At 63.0% G+C, this 13435-nt stretch overlaps 2 pseudogenes; both read right to left on the bottom strand.

The window, feature by feature from the left end:
- Positions 1-2754: 2754 nt before the first annotated feature.
- On the bottom strand, positions 2755-2933 carry LOC138940904 (U2 spliceosomal RNA; annotated as a pseudogene).
- A 6300-nt stretch (positions 2934-9233) lies between these two features.
- LOC138940922 (U2 spliceosomal RNA) lies at positions 9234-9413 on the bottom strand (annotated as a pseudogene).
- Positions 9414-13435: the final 4022 nt, after the last annotated feature.

The following is a 13435-nucleotide window of genomic DNA, read 5'->3' as shown; positions in this document are numbered from 1 at the left end:
AGCCACACGTTGCCGCCTGTGCTGTCTTGCGACAGCCGCAGGGGCCGGTTGGCCACCGGACGGCAAGCCGGGCGGGGGGTTAGCACGTCGCGGGTTTCGGTGGTGCCCCCCGCCCCCGCTCCTAGAGACCGGCGGTGCCTCACCGCCCGCTCCGGAGCCGCCGGCTACGGGAACGCCCCGCCGACGGCCCATCACCCCAGGGACACTTACTTGGGCACTCGGATGTCCCGCGATGCTGTCTTCAGCACGCTCTCCCGGTGCCCTCTCCACGCTTGTCCCCGGCTGTGGGATGCCCGCAGCAACCCCTCGAACAGTGCGGACCATTGTCCGCTGGAGCACGACCGAGCAAGGTCGCGTGTTATGCGACGTTGTTGTATTCGCCGGCGTTTGTGGCGGATGACCGGGCGTCCGCCTCAGCCCCACCGGCGTCGGACCATCGCTCCCGCTGGAGTCGCCGCTCCACCTCCTCCTCGCTCTTCGCCCCACGTGCCTCCTCCACGGCCCACCTGAGTCCCCCTCGTCCTCCGATGGTGATGAGGGGGGCGCCGCTCCTTGATGCCGCCGCTCCTCCTGCCCTGGTGTTGAGGGGGTTGAGGGAAGGCGCATCCCGCCGACCACCTCCAGCGGTGACCCCTCCAGGATGGTAGGGAGGGGGGAGGGTCTCGATGGGGTGACCCTCCCCGCGGTGTACCCCGTGGCCATCACGGGGGACCCGCAAGTTGACGTGGTCACCGTCTGGGTGGTCAGCGTGGCGGATCCGGACGCCGCAGGCACAAATGGTGGTGTAATGACCCCCGCGCACACGCCGCAGATGGAAGGCGGCGTGGTGGGGGTCATTCGGGGGGGCGGGGTCCCTCGTTGCGGGGTGGGCGTCCTCGCCCCACCCCTCGCCCCCCCGGATGCCTGCAGCGTCAGCGCGGCACTGAGATTGCGTACCGCGGTGCCGGCTGGGGATGTCATCACCGGCTGGGCCCCCCTGGTGTTCCTCCCTGAAGAAGGGGGCCCCCGCGGTACGCCCCTGGCCGATGGTCGGGCCAGGGGGCCCGTCCGTGGCGCGCACTTCTCGGCCGGCACGCTTGACGCCCGAGATCGGCTCCTGGTCGTAGGACCCCCACAGGATGTCGTCGGGGGGGTCCTCTCGGGCGTCCTCCTCCATGCGCCCCCCATGCCGCCGAAGGATGGTGATTCGGCGGCAGGGGACCTCCTGGGGGGCGCGCGTGCCGGCCTGGATGCGCCGCTCTTCACGAGAGGCGCGCTCGTGGAACGCCGCAAATTCCTATTAAATGGGGGCCCCGCCTGGCTGGTGGTTGACGGCGGGGCCCCTGCGGCACTCCCTGTAGATGATTTGCCCCCGCTGGATGGTCTGCGGGGGCTTTTGCGCGCCTCTCTTGCCGCTTGTCCGGACGGGCATCTCCTATTGGCCGCGCCATCTTGGGCTGTGGATCCGCCATTATCCTGTGGATGCGCCTTACCTTTAGTTGCGGCGGCCGACGTCCTCCTAGTGGCGGCACCCAATATGGCGGCTGTCATGGCGGCCTGGGATGTCAAAATGGCCGCCCCACGTGTAGTTGTTGTGGCCAGCGACGAAGATGATGTGCGTGTCGCTGGCCCCGCTGCGGTGACAGCCGCGTATGAGGGGGACTCTCCTGCTGCTCCGGGTGTTGTGCGAGCTCCTGATGATGACGTTGTTGCAGGTGGTGTTGTTCTTGTAGACGTCGTGGCCGCGGAGTGCGACGTGGGTGGCCGCGAGGAGGTATGGCTTCGCGACGATGGTCCAGCCGACGCCGACGCAGATGGGGCCGACGCAGAGGCCCGGGTCCGCACACCTGAAACACCACCAATATTATTTAAAGTTCTCTGTGCTCCGCGTACTGTGCGACACGCAGCTTCCGTCCGGGGGACGTGCTCCTTCTCAAAATGTTCTTTTACACGTCTATAGGGGACCGCGCCTGTCCCCCTAAAATTGCATATTGAGCACACATACGCGATAGTGTCCCCCGGGTGGAATTTTCTTATGTGGCGCGATAAATGCTGCGTGTCACAAAAGTCGCCCCTCGACCTGACATTTCTGTCCGTACTCCCCCAGCATCGCGGACAACACACCCGCTCCGCCAGGGGGTACGACAGAACCACTTCGAGCGGGCTCTGCGCCATAACAATAAATGATAATAAAATAAATAATAACAATAAATAGAATTAAGACGCGCGGCAAGCGCGGAACCCCGCGCGCGGAACGCGGAGGCGGCACGTGGCGGGATAACCTATGCAGGCACCCCGCGGCGGCGGATCGCGATGCGGCGCCCCGCCGTCACAACAACAGGTGCAACGATGCACCGCCGCACCGCGACGCACCACACGCACGCACCACACCCGCGCACCGCACACTCACCGCACTGCCGCACGTCACTCTCGGCGCAGAGCCCCAGGTCGAGGGAGCCCTAACCAAAAACTCGCGGAGCACACGCGTCGCGGCACTTCACTTTTCGCGCGGAAGACACAAAATCACAAGTCGCTTCCCGGTGAACGAAAAATCGCGGACACTCACTCGCGGATATAAATAAACAATAAATAAATACTTCTCTGAGCTAAGTCTGGCCAACTAATGGATATAATGCCCACGCGCGAGAGAGAGGTTAGGTGCGCGTGGGCACCCCAGGGATCCAGCGTACCGCGCTGATCTTCGGAAACCTGGTGCAAGCAGGTTATCTGCCACGGGGTTGATACCTAATAACCTGATGGGGTTGTGCTTTACCAGATTATTAGGCCGTTCCTGACGGTACTGCAATGCCAGGCCGACCCGCGGCAGAGTCGGAGCAAGCTCCGGTCACCCGCCAGGTTCCAAAAATCAGTTTAATATTCTGAATCCCCTATGGGGATTGTATCAGATATTAAGCTGATAAGAACAGATAAATTGCCGTTTATTTTCCAGTTAATGTTCCCCGGGGGGACAGCACCCCCCCGGGGTGCGAATACAATTAAAAGCGGCAATTAGCCGCGCGCTAAAGAATTAAAATTATGGGCGGGAGACATTGGCCCCTCCCGCCAGTGGGCACTACAACTAACGCTCTGGGGGAGCACTAGCCTCCCCCAGGTCGGAAGAAATAAAAAGTTGATAATAAATTGCCCCGGCTGACAGACCGGGGCAATGCATATCAGTATCACAGCATTCGCCCCCGGGCCAATCACAGATAATGGGTCGGAGATAAAAGGACCCGGGGGCGCGCACGCGGCAAAAAATAAATAAAATTAAATATGTAAAAACGCGACGCATTCATACTCGACTAAAAAATAATATTAGGTACGCGGCATTCACACTCGGAACAGAAAGGCCCACACAACATGCAATAAAATAAATAAACATAACAGGTTAAAATAATAGATGGAGCAGGGCATAACCCTGCCCCCTCGCCGCCGCGAGCAAATAAATAAATAAAGTGGGCAAGACAACGCACTTAATAAATTACGCGACACACACACTCGGAACGCAAAATAAATAGATAAATAAAAACGAGGACGTTGGAAGTGCCGCACCTACGCATTGGTGGGCCAACGCCGGCGAATCGCGCGGGGGGGTGTCGCGAGCACCCCCTCAGCCGAGGGGCGGGAGGGAGCGGCGTACTGGCGCACGCCAGACACGTGCTCCACGTAGATGTCCCTAGACCAGCGAATGGTATCCGAGACCATGAGGCGGCGCATCATCGAGGCGTAGGCGTTGCCAATCCTAAGCACTCTCAACACCGCCTCATTCCTCGGATCCCACGAGCCAAGGGCACCGACGACGAAGGCCGTCACTACGACGCGATATCCCCGCCGCTGGAGCTCCTCAGCCAAGGGCGAGTATTTGGCGACTTTCCTCGCCCTAGCCTCATCGAAGGACACCCAGCGGTTTTCGAAGGGGATCGTCACGTCGCAGATGACGACGCACTTGGAGCGCTCGTGCCAGACCACAAGGTCGGGCCGTAGCTCCCCAAGCTCGCCCTCCATGCCCTCAACCCGCCGGTTTACCCGCTTCTCCCCAGGCATACGGCAAGCCTTCCAGAGGCGGTGCAAGACGGTGTCATGTCTCAGCTGAATGGCAGCGGAATGCACCCCGCAGTGCCCTAAGACATGGGGAAGGGTCTCGGCTGCTGCCCCGCAACGCCGACACCTTCGGTCTGCCTCCCCCCAACGGCGTGCACCGTTGAGAGGGAGGACATCCAACTTGGCACGATGGATAAAGCGCCAGTCGGCGAAGCGAGTGAAGCTGCCGCCGCGGACATAGTGATTGCTCACACCCGCCCGCGACGACACCTCAAACACCTTCCCCTGATCGGGTTTACGCAACAGCGTACCCGCGTAGAATGCTGCCACCGCTGAGCGCAGACGAGTGACCACCTGGTTACGGGCTCCAGGTGGCACCTTTACCGCGTCGCCTCCGGGACGTCGGCACCCGACAATGAGCTCCTCGGTCGCCTCACACCATTCCCACCGAAGGGACAACCTCTCAGACTGCCTCCGCGCAGCATTCCGAGCCGTCGACCACAGGGAGCGCTCCCCTCCCTCGCGTAACCTCCCCTCCTGCGAACCAGAAAGGAAGGCCGCGATGTCCTCGTTGGTCGGAGGACCGCCAATCCGCCTGGCCACAACTCCCCGCAGAGACGCCCACGCGAGCGTCCTGACCGTCGCGTCGCCAGCCGTAAGCATACGGAAGACGTGCGCGACGGACAGGACGTCCGCGAGGTCAGCTAGCGGAAGTAGCCCACAACCCCCTCGTTTCGGGGGGAGGTAGACCACCTCCGCGCTGGCTCTCTGCGGGAGGTTGAGCCAGGCCTTGGCTTTACGGCGGATCTCTAGGTCCGCCGCCTTCAGGGGACGCTTCTCCACTGTGGCCCCCCGCAGCAGAAAGTCCATACGCGGCAGGATGTTGGTTGCCACTACCTCCAATTTCTGCCACGGGGCAAGGAGGGATCGGTCAACCGCGCGGAGATCCTCAAGGAGGCCCCCGATTGTGGCGAATGGCGTTTGGTCGACCGAGCAACCCGTCGGGATACCGAGATGGTGATACGGCTCACCGGACGCAAGGGGATGGACGGGCTCTCCCTGGATTTCGAAGGTCGTCGGTAGGACCCTGCCGCCTGCTCCTGCACCGATGTGCAGGGTGGCACATTTAGCAGGGTTGAACCGCAACCCCACCGACGATGCTCCGTCCTCTGCAGCAGCCAGAAGCCGCTGCATTCCCTCGGGCGTATCGGCAACGAGTGCAATGTCGTCCGCATACGCTAAAACGCTAAAGCGCGAGCCCAATAGATCGAACCCCGCATCGACATCGGTAATTGCACGCAGTACCGAGTCGATAGCGAGGTCAAATACTATCGGGCTCAGCGGACAACCTTGCCGAACCCCCGAACGAACAGGGATGGGGTCGGTGAACCCGTCGGCCGCGCGCACCCGCGTGGTGCATCCCTCATACATGGACTGCCATGTACGAACGATGCCCCCCGGCACCCCGGAGCGAACGAGAGCGCGGCGGATCACCGCGTGCGGGACCGAACCAAACGCGTTGGAAAGGTCCAGCCACGCGACGACCGCCTGCCGCCTAGTCCTCCGCGCATCAGTCAGGATCTCCTGCAGGACAAAGTTGTGCTCAAAGCACCCCTCGTCCCGCAGGAATCCCTTCTGTGCCGGACTAAGCTTGTTGTTGGTGACCGCCCAGTCGGTCAGACGATCGGCAACGAGCGCCGCGAAAAGTTTGGGGGCAGTGTCCCCCAGCGCGAGAGGGCGCCAGTTCTCCAACATATCCCGATCGCCTTTTTTGTACACCAATACGGTGTTGGAGGTCTTCCAAGACGCTGGGACTGCCTCGAGCCGATAACACGCGTTAAACAACGCGGTGAGGAGCCGCACTCCCGGATCCGCTCCACGGAGGTCACGGTAAGTGATACCGTCGGGACCCGGCGCAGAGTTCGTCATACGCCGGAGCCGACGGTCCACCTCCAACTCCGTGAAGGGATCCAGGAGCGCGGACTCCCCCTCATCGGCCAAGGGGTCAGCGCGCTCCACCTCCGCGCCCAGATTGTCCAGGAGTTCGCCGCCGCGGTACAGCCCTTCGAAGTACGCCTGAACCCGCTGTCTCGGCACTTGGCACGATTCAGCGGGCCCCTGCAGCACTTCTCGGACTGCCTTGCGACGGTTCGCCCTGTACAACGCCTGTATGCGCGTGGCTTCGCGCACCCAGCCCCCGCGCCCTTCTCCCTGCTGCTGGGGACCAGCCGGTGCCGGCCCCCTCCTGACGCCGTCTCGCGCCGGCACTCCCCCCTCACCCCGACGCGCCCGCGCCTCACGCGACCGATCCGGACGGTCGCGGGCGCCGGGTGCACCCCCGCCAACCGCTCTCGCTGCATCCTCCCCGAAGAAGGTGGCGACAGCAGCCGCCACCTCCTCCAGGTCCGCAATCGAGGCGACGGCCTCCACCCGCCCGACCAGCGCGTCACGAGCAGCCACACGTTGCCGCCTGTGCTGTCTTGCGACAGCCGCAGGGGCCGGTTGGCCACCGGACGGCAAGCCGGGCGGGGGGTTAGCACGCCGCGGGTTTCGGTGGTGCCCCCCGCCCCCGCTCCTAGAGACCGGCGGTGCCTCGCCGCTCGCTCCGGAGCCGCCGGCTACGGGAACGCCCCGCCGACGGCCCATCACCCCAGGGACACTTACTTGGGCACTCGGATGTCCCGCGATGCCTTCTTCAGCACGCTCTCCCGGTGCCCTCTCCACGCTTGTCCCCGGCTGTGGGATGCCCGCGGCAGCCCCTCGAACAGAGCGGATCAATGTCCGCTGAAGGACGACCGCGCAGGGTCGTATGTTAGGCGTCGAAGTTGTATTCGCCGGCGTTTGTGGCGGATGACCGGGCGTCCGCCTCAGCCCCACCGGCGTCGGGTCGTCGCTCCCGCTGGAGTCGCCGCTCCACCTCCTCCTCGCTCTTCGCCCCACGTGCCTCCTCCACGGCCCACCAGAGTCCCCCTCGTCCTCCGATGGCGATGAGGGGGGCGCCGCCCCCTGTTGCCGCCGCTCCTCCTGCCCTGGTGTTGAGGGTGTTGAAGGAAGGCGCATCCCGCCGACCACCTCCAACGGTGACCCCTCCAGGATGGTAGGGAGGGGGGAGGGTCTCGATGGTGTGACCCTCCCCGCGGTGTACCCCGTGGCCATCACGGGGGACCCGCACGTTGATGTGGTCACCGTCTGGGTGGTCAGCGTGGCGGATCCCGACGCTGCAGGCAAAGCTGGAGGTGTAATGACCCCCGCGCACACGCCGCAGATGGAAGGCGGCGTGGTGGGGGTCATTCGGGGGGGCGGGGTCCCTCGTTGCGGGGTGGGCGTCCTCGCACCACCCCTCGCCCCCCCGGATGCCTGCAGCGTCAGCGCGGCACTGAGATTCCGTACCGCGGTGCCAGCTGGGGATGTCATCGCTGGCTGGGCCCCTCTGGTGTTCCTCCCTGAAGAAGGGGGCCCCCGCGGTACGCCCCTGGCCGATGGTCGGGCCAGGGGGCCCGTCTGTAAAGCGCGCTTCTCGACCGGCACGCTGGACGCCCGAGATCTACTCCGTGTAGTTGGACCCCCACAGGATGTCGTCGGGGGGGTCCTCTCGGGCGTCCTCCTCCAAGCGCCCCCCATGCCGCCGAAGGATGGTGAATCGGCGGCAGGGGACCTCCTGGGGGGCGCGCGTGCCGGTCTGGATGCGCCGCTCTTCACGAGAGGCGCGCTCGTGGAACGCCGCAAATTCCTGTTAAATGAGGGCCCCGCCTGGCTGGTGGATGACGGCGGGGCCCCTGCGGCACTCCTCGATGATGATTTGCCCCCGCTGGATGGTCTGCGGGGGCTTTTGCGCGCCTCTCTGGCCGCTTGTCCCGACGGGCATCTCCTATTGGCCGCGCCATCTTGCCCTGTGGATCCGCCATAAGACTGTGGATGCGCCTTACCTTTAGTTGCGGCGGCCGACGTCCTCCTAGTGGCGGCACCCAATATGGCGGCTGTCATGGCGGCCTGTGATGTTAAGATGGCCGCCCCGCGTGTTGTTGTTGTGGCCAGCGACGGGGATGATCTTCGTGTCGCTGGCCCCGCTGCGGTGACAGCCGCGTAGGAGGGGGACTCTCCTGCTGCTCCGGATGGTCGGGATGCTCTCGTGGATGATGTAGTTGTTGCAGGTGGTGTCGATGTGGATGTCGTGGCCGCGGAGTGCGACGTGGGTGGCCGCGAGGAAGTGAGGCCTCGCGACGATGCTCCAGCCGACGCCGATGCAGATGGGGCCGATGCAGAGGCCCGGGTCCGCACACCTGAAAGCCCACCAACATTAGAAATAGTTCTCTGTGCTCCGCGTACTGTGCGACACGCAGCTTCCGTCCGGGGGACGTGCTCCTTCTCAAAATGTTCTTTGACGCGTCTGTACGGGACCGCGCCTGTCCCCCTATAATTACAAATTGAGCACACGTATGCGATAGTGTCCCCCGGGTGGAATTTACGGATATGTCTAGATAAATGCTGCGTGTCGCAGAAATCGCCCCTCGACCTGACGTTTCGGTCGGTGCTGCCCCAGCATCGCGGGCAACATACCCGCTCCGCCAGGGGGTATGTCAGCACCACCTCGAGCGGGCTCTGCGCCATAACAAATATGAATAAATAAATAAATAAACAATAAATAAAATCTAGACGCGCGGCAAGCACGGAACCCCGCGCGCGGGACGCGGAGGCGGCACGTGGCGGGATAACCTACACACGTGTGTATGCAGGCACCCCGCGGCGGCGGATCGCGATGCGGCGCCCCGCCGTCACAACAACAGGTGCAACGATGCACCGCCGCACCGCGATGCACCACACGCACGCACCACACCCGCGCACCGCACACTCACCGCACTGCCGCACGTCACTCTCGGCGCAGAGCCCCAGGTCGAGGGAGCCCTAACCAACAAACTCGCGGAGCACACGCGTCGCGGCACTTCACTTTTTCGCACGCGAACACGAAATCACAACTCGCTTCCCGGCAGAACGAAAATCGCGGACACACACTCGCGGATTAAAATATACAATAAATAATACTCTTCTCTGAGCTAAGTCTAATAAGGCTAGAAGCCCACGCGCGAAGGAGAGGTTAGGTGCACGTGGGCACCCCAGGGATCCAGCGTACCGCGCCGATTTCCGGAGACCTGGTGCAAGCAGGTTATCTGCCACGGGGTTGATACCTAATAACCTGATGGGGTTGTGCTTTACCAGATTATTAGGCCGTTCCTGACGGTACTGCAATGCCAGGCCGACCCGCGGCAGAGTCGGAGCAAGCTCCGGTCACCCGCCAGGTTCCAAAAATCAGTTTAATATTCTGAATCCCCTATGGGGATTGTATCAGATATTAAGCTGATAAGAACAGATAAATTGCCGTTTATTTCAATAAATGTTCCCCGGGGGGACAGCACCCCCCCGGGGTGCGAATACAATTAAAAGCGGCAATTAGCCGCGCGCTAAAGAATTAAAATTATGGGCGGGAGACATTGGCCCCTCCCGCCAGTGGGCACTACAACTAACGCTCTGGGGGAGCACTAGCCTCCCCCAGGTCGGAAGAAATAAAAAGTTGATAATAAATTGCCCCGGCTGACAGACCGGGGCAATGCATATCAGTATCACAGCATTCGCCCCCGGGCCAATCACAGATAATGGGTCGGAGATAAAAGGACCCGGGGGCGCGCACGCGGCAAAAAATAAATAAAATTAAATATGTAAAAACGCGACGCATTCATACTCGACTAAAAAATAATATTAGGTACGCGGCATTCACACTCGGAACAGAAAGGCCCACACAACATGCAATAAAATAAATAAACATAACAGGTTAAAATAATAGATGGAGCAGGGCATAACCCTGCCCCCTCGCCGCCGCGAGCAAATAAATAAATAAAGTGGGCAAGACAACGCACTTAATAAATTACGCGACACACACACTCGGAACGCAAAATAAATAGATAAATAAAAACGAGGACGTTGGAAGTGCCGCACCTACGCATTGGTGGGCCAACGCCGGCGAATCGCGCGGGGGGGTGTCGCGAGCACCCCCTCAGCCGAGGGGCGGGAGGGAGCGGCGTACTGGCGCACGCCAGACACGTGCTCCACGTAGATGTCCCTAGACCAGCGAATGGTATCCGAGACCATGAGGCGGCGCATCATCGAGGCGTAGGCGTTGCCAATCCTAAGCACTCTCAACACCGCCTCATTCCTCGGATCCCACGAGCCAAGGGCACCGACGACGAAGGCCGTCACTACGACGCGATATCCCCGCCGCTGGAGCTCCTCAGCCAAGGGCGAGTATTTGGCGACTTTCCTCGCCCTAGCCTCATCGAAGGACACCCAGCGGTTTTCGAAGGGGATCGTCACGTCGCAGATGACGACGCACTTGGAGCGCTCGTGCCAGACCACAAGGTCGGGCCGTAGCTCCCCAAGCTCGCCCTCCATGCCCTCAACCCGCCGGTTTACCCGCTTCTCCCCAGGCATACGGCAAGCCTTCCAGAGGCGGTGCAAGACGGTGTCATGTCTCAGCTGAATGGCAGCGGAATGCACCCCGCAGTGCCCTAAGACATGGGGAAGGGTCTCGGCTGCTGCCCCGCAACGCCGACACCTTCGGTCTGCCTCCCCCCAACGGCGTGCACCGTTGAGAGGGAGGACATCCAACTTGGCACGATGGATAAAGCGCCAGTCGGCGAAGCGAGTGAAGCTGCCGCCGCGGACATAGTGATTGCTCACACCCGCCCGCGACGACACCTCAAACACCTTCCCCTGATCGGGTTTACGCAACAGCGTACCCGCGTAGAATGCTGCCACCGCTGAGCGCAGACGAGTGACCACCTGGTTACGGGCTCCAGGTGGCACCTTTACCGCGTCGCCTCCGGGACGTCGGCACCCGACAATGAGCTCCTCGGTCGCCTCACACCATTCCCACCGAAGGGACAACCTCTCAGACTGCCTCCGCGCAGCATTCCGAGCCGTCGACCACAGGGAGCGCTCCCCTCCCTCGCGTAACCTCCCCTCCTGCGAACCAGAAAGGAAGGCCGCGATGTCCTCGTTGGTCGGAGGACCGCCAATCCGCCTGGCCACAACTCCCCGCAGAGACGCCCACGCGAGCGTCCTGACCGTCGCGTCGCCAGCCGTAAGCATACGGAAGACGTGCGCGACGGACAGGACGTCCGCGAGGTCAGCTAGCGGAAGTAGCCCACAACCCCCTCGTTTCGGGGGGAGGTAGACCACCTCCGCGCTGGCTCTCTGCGGGAGGTTGAGCCAGGCCTTGGCTTTACGGCGGATCTCTAGGTCCGCCGCCTTCAGGGGACGCTTCTCCACTGTGGCCCCCCGCAGCAGAAAGTCCATACGCGGCAGGATGTTGGTTGCCACTACCTCCAATTTCTGCCACGGGGCAAGGAGGGATCGGTCAACCGCGCGGAGATCCTCAAGGAGGCCCCCGATTGTGGCGAATGGCGTTTGGTCGACCGAGCAACCCGTCGGGATACCGAGATGGTGATACGGCTCACCGGACGCAAGGGGATGGACGGGCTCTCCCTGGATTTCGAAGGTCGTCGGTAGGACCCTGCCGCCTGCTCCTGCACCGATGTGCAGGGTGGCACATTTAGCAGGGTTGAACCGCAACCCCACCGACGATGCTCCGTCCTCTGCAGCAGCCAGAAGCCGCTGCATTCCCTCGGGCGTATCGGCAACGAGTGCAATGTCGTCCGCATACGCTAAAACGCTAAAGCGCGAGCCCAATAGATCGAACCCCGCATCGACATCGGTAATTGCACGCAGTACCGAGTCGATAGCGAGGTCAAATACTATCGGGCTCAGCGGACAACCTTGCCGAACCCCCGAACGAACAGGGATGGGGTCGGTGAACCCGTCGGCCGCGCGCACCCGCGTGGTGCATCCCTCATACATGGACTGCCATGTACGAACGATGCCCCCCGGCACCCCGGAGCGAACGAGAGCGCGGCGGATCACCGCGTGCGGGACCGAACCAAACGCGTTGGAAAGGTCCAGCCACGCGACGACCGCCTGCCGCCTAGTCCTCCGCGCATCAGTCAGGATCTCCCGCAGGATAAAGTTGTGCTCAAAGCACCCCTCGTCCCGCAGGAATCCCTTCTGTGCCGGACTAAGCTTGTTGTTGGTGACCGCCCAGTCGGTCAGACGATCGGCAACGAGCGCCGCGAAAAGTTTGGGGGCAGTGTCCCCCAGTGCGAGAGGGCGCCAGTTCTCCAACATATCCCGATCGCCTTTTTTGTACACCAATACGGTGTTGGAGGTCTTCCAAGACGCTGGGACTGCCTCGAGCCGATAACACGCGTTAAACAACGCGGTGAGGAGCCGCACTCCCGGATCCGCTCCACGGAGGTCACGGTAAGTGATACCGTCGGGACCCGGCGCAGAGTTAGTCATACGCCGGAGCCGACGGTCCACCTCTAACTCCGTGAAGGGATCCAGGAGCGCGGACTCCCCCTCATCGGCCAAGGGGTCAGCACGCTCCACCTCCGCGCCCAGGCCGTCCAGGTGTTCCCCGCCGCGGTACAGCCCTTCGAAGTATGCCTGAACCCGCTGTCTCGGCACTTGGCACGATTCAGCGGGCCCCTGCAGCACTTCTCGGACTGCCTTGCGACGGTTCGCCCTGTACAGAGCCTGTATGCGCGTAGCTTCGCGCACCCAGCCCCCGCGCCCTTCTCCCTGCTGCTGGGGACCGGCCGGTGCCGGCCCCCTCCTAACGCCGTCTCGCGCCGGCACTCCCCCCTCACCCCGACGCGCCCGCGCCTCACGCGACCGATCCGGACGGTCGCGGGCGCCGGGTGCACCCCCGCCAACCGCTCTCGCTGCATCCTCCCCGAAGAAGGTGGCGACAGCAGCCGCCACCTCCTCCAGGTCCGCAATCGAGGCGACAGCCTCCACCCGCCCGACCAGCGCGTCACGGGCAGCCACACGTTGCCGCCTGTGCTGTCTTGCGACAGCCGCAGGGGCCGGTTGGCCACCGGACGGCAAGCCGGGCGGGGGGTTAGCACGCCGCGGGTTTCGGTGGTGCCCCCCGCCCCCGCTCCTAGAGACCGGCGGTGCCTCACCGCCCGCTCCGGAGCCGCCGGCTACGGGAACGCCCCGCCGACGGCCCATCACCCCAGGGACACTTACTTGGGCACTCGGATGTCCCGCGATGCTGTCTTCAGCACGCTCTCCCGGTGTCCTCTCCACGCTTGTCCCCGGCTGTGGGATGCCCGCAGCAACCCCTCGAACAGTGCGGACCATTGTCCGCTGGAGCACGACCGAGCAAGGTCGCGTGTTATGCGACGTTGTTGTATTCGCCGGCGTTTGTGGCGGATGACCGGGCGTCCGCCTCAGCCCCACCGGCGTCGGACCATCGCTCCCGCTGGAGTCGCCGCTCCACCTCCTCCTCGCTCTTCGCCCC

The sequence above is a fragment of the Polyergus mexicanus genome, unplaced genomic scaffold, assembly GCF_030449975.1.
Source record: "Polyergus mexicanus isolate NDT 795.1 unplaced genomic scaffold, iyPolMexi1.0 SCAF_17, whole genome shotgun sequence".
Lineage (NCBI taxonomy): Eukaryota > Metazoa > Arthropoda > Insecta > Hymenoptera > Formicidae > Polyergus > Polyergus mexicanus.
The sequence above is the reverse complement of the archived record's forward strand: the minus strand, read 5'-3'. Positions and strand labels throughout refer to the sequence as shown.